We start from the raw sequence: 3,727 nt of genomic DNA on the forward strand, positions 1-3,727 counted from the left end.
CTGAAAGTCTACACAAGGGGAATAATTTGGCACAGTCAACGTTGATGATGGCTTGTTGATAGTTTCTAGGTGATGATTAGCTTAATTTGGCGCCACTGTCTCCCCAGGAGACTTATGATTGGGCCCAGTATAAACAGTTTAAATCAAATGCAGCTGCTTCTTAAGGATTTTGACCATTTGGCCCAGTTGAACAGGTCAAATTCCAGCTGTGTGTGTGTGTGTGTGTGTGACTGGGGCCTAACTCCTCATACCACCTGGCTTCTTTTTAGATACCTCTGACATAAGCTTCTCCATTTTTGGATTTCTTTTCACACTCTTATAACAAGAACTCCTGAGCATAGTGTTCCAGTACAAAATGGTCCTTAAAGACCCAAATGTTGTCTATTTCTCCACCCTGGCATCTTCAGCCTGTTGCTTCTGTCCTCTTGTGGACACAGGATGGCTACAGCAGCTCCAAGCACAGCACACAGAGATAGAGACATCCAGTCAGGGAGGACGTGTCCTTTCTCAGGTGTCTTTACCATTTATTCCTAGTAAGGAAAAGGTTTTCCAGATGCCTCCACCCCTCCACACGCATACCTGCAGAAGTCTTCTCTTTAGGTCTCAGTGGCTAGCAGGGTGACCAACCAGGCCACTGTGCCCAGAACTGAGGGGTTTCCTGAGACATAAGACTACTAGTACCCATACCAGGACAGTCCTGGGCAAGCCTGGATGAGTTGGTAACTGGATAGAAGTGACTATGTGACTACCTGAATCCCAGTATGACCGTGATTAGTTTAGTCCAATCAGTTTACACCTGGGACCCACCCACCCACTTTGCTAAATATGGAATGATGACTACCCAAACCAAACCTGTTTTCTTACAGCGAGGAAGAGGGGGAAAGGCTGTTGGGTATGTGGTCACCAGGGCTGCCTTATCCTTTTATAGATAAGGTCATCTATAAAGATATAGATAAAAGGTCCCTCCTCATGCTATTGTTGTGAAGATTAAATGAAATGATACATGATGGTGCCTTACAAAGAGAACCAATAACAGCATCTTTATATTAAGCACTTACCATGTGCAAAGCACTGTGTTAAAACATGACGTGCAATAAGGACATTACACGTGTTATCTCACTACCTCCTTATAACACCAATGCAAATCCCTGAGAAATAAAGAGGTTGAGTGATTTACCCAATATCACACAGCTGGTAAGCAGCAGAGCCAGTTTTCAGACTAAAGTCTATCTAACACTACGATCCCTAACGCCCGGCTGCAGACAGGTACTGGGCCACATAGCATCACCACCTGAGCTCCGCCTCCTGTCCCATCGTCCCACCCCCCATCCCCTCCACCCCCATCTGTGGAAAAACTGTCTTGTAGGAAACTGGTCCCTGGTGCCAAAAATGTTAGGGACCATTGATCTAACACCATGATGCCCCTCTATTTTAAAATAATTATGTTTTACGTTATAGCATTCTAATTATTTTCAATATGGTATCCCCAACATGTTGTATAGGGTAATTCCCAGTTACTCTGCATACACGTTATTCCTCAACAGTGCAAATTGCCTGAAAGTGAGAGATACTTGTTCACTCTTATAAAGACTGTTACATAAGAGAAGCATGTGTGAAAAACAAGTTAATCAGTTTCTATTTTTGTACATTATCCTTTGTAAAACATCCCAAGACATGATGATTCTTTAATCATAGTGCCTCCCATGTAAGTATGCAGGCCTTGAGTCCTGAGCCAAAGCATATTTTCCTTTTGGAAGAATCCCCCAGCTGTTTTCTTCTTCTTCCAAATTGCAGTTGCCCTTAGTCTCATGACCAAAAGGATCATGAGATATGTCCTTGTTGATGACCAGCTTTTCAGTCTTGTGTAGAGATTGTTGGCTCACTGTCTGTTCCTGTAATAACTGAACATTTTTGTCAGAAATTTCTCAACCTTGGTTAATCTTTGCTTTGGTTTCTGCTGCCATTCACTCATACTCTGCCAGGATCCAGACAAATCTTATTTGCAGGAGGTCTACTAACCCCTATTTGGATGGCCTTCTCTTAGAAATCTTTAGGTTCACTTCCAGCATTTGCAATATTCATATCCAGTAAACCATCTTTCATCAAGATTTGCTTCCCTTTCTTTTGCAGCAGAGTTTTGGCACCTGGATACTTAGAGCTTCCATGAGGTCATCCTTTGAGAGACAGAACAAGTCTGAGTCAGAAGGGGCAGAAGAGACTTTCATTTAATATTTGCCATTCTTCGATTGCAATTTTGCTGCCTTCAATATTATACATGCTGATCTCACCAAAGTAGCTGCTGTCACTCAATACCACAAACCGAGTGATCTCATCATCTGCAAACAAAATCTCCAGGACTGTAAATTTGGGATCCAACTCCAACAGACTAGCCTCATAGCCAGCAAAATATATGCTTTTTAAATGTGCCCAAGTGACCATGAAAGCAATTTCTGATTAGTTTATCAGGTAGATATTTCCAGACTTCTTCCTTGTCAGCTGTTTTCTTATTGGTCCATAAGTAGTCAAACCATTTAATAACCCTTTATAACCTTTGATTATGTTTTTAAAATGCCTATATTGCTGAGCAATGCTGTATTTGTTGATAGCATCAATTCTTGCTTAAAATTCTGCTCTGGCTATGTTATGTCAGAAGTTATAAGACCTATGTTACCAACAATGGTAGCAAAAAAATTAACATTCTGATTAAAAAATCAACCACAGAAAGGCATACTCAGAGTCCCTCACAGGAGGTGGTTTTTCACTAATGGTAGTCAAAGTCAGTATAGACCAGAAAAGGCTATATACATATTTTCTAGCTGAATGGCCAAATTCAAGATTATTAACATTAGCATAGACCCATGCATCACTTCCAAATCCAATAGCTTTGGAAATACAGTAGTACACACATGATTACAGTAGATAATGATAATGATAACGATATACATAACAAGGTTGGAAACCCCAAAGATGTTTGGGTCCTCATTTCTGTTCCCTGGAAGAATTCAGACATATGAGAGATCCTTAACAGTCTGTTTGATCTAATTTCTGGATAGTTACATCACCGTTTAAACTATGGCAGATGACTTAGCACCACTGATAGAACAAGTTTAAATTGCGAATTTGATTTATATTGTTCTATGATTTTAACCTCTTCCTTCATCAGTTCTTGTTCTAAGCAACCTTCCCTATTTGTACAAATGCCACTGTTTATTCAAATATACCAAAAAGACCACATCTGATAAGAAATCTAAAATGAACCAATATGCTGGGTAATCAGAGCAAAGTTTATCAAAATATGCTCTTGCAGTAACCATAATCCAGTTGCACATTAACAGATAGAGTGATGCAAAATAGTTGTAAGATGTGTTGCCCCAGGGATCAATAACCATGACTTCTTCCTTCTCCATTTACTGGTTTATTACAAATTCAAGAACAGACAAATGGAAGAAACGCATAGGGTGAAGTGTGTGGGAAGGGGTGTGCAGCTTCTCTGTCCTCTCCAGGAGTGCCACCCCCCAGCACCTTGCTGTGTTCCCCCACCCCAGAAGACCAACCATGGTGCCCTCTTTTTTTTTTTTTTTCTTTGGCTGGGGCTGGGTTTGAACCCGCCACCTCTGGTATATGGGGCCAGTGCCCTACTCCTTTGAGCCACAGGCACCGCCTCATGGTGCCCTCTTAATCTTTCTACTCCACTGTTCCACACATATGTGCATCAAATGTCAATTTC

The 3,727-nt window shown here is 41.2% G+C and overlaps 1 pseudogene; it reads right to left on the reverse strand.

Annotated features, from left to right (window-relative positions):
- Positions 1 to 2,392: 2,392 nt before the first annotated feature.
- On the reverse strand, positions 2,393 to 3,407 carry LOC128564522 (cGMP-gated cation channel alpha-1-like; annotated as a pseudogene).
- Between the last annotated feature and the right edge of the window lie 320 nt (positions 3,408 to 3,727).

Source organism: Nycticebus coucang, chromosome 14 (genome assembly GCF_027406575.1).
Source record: "Nycticebus coucang isolate mNycCou1 chromosome 14, mNycCou1.pri, whole genome shotgun sequence".
Classification (NCBI taxonomy): Eukaryota; Metazoa; Chordata; class Mammalia; order Primates; family Lorisidae; genus Nycticebus; species Nycticebus coucang.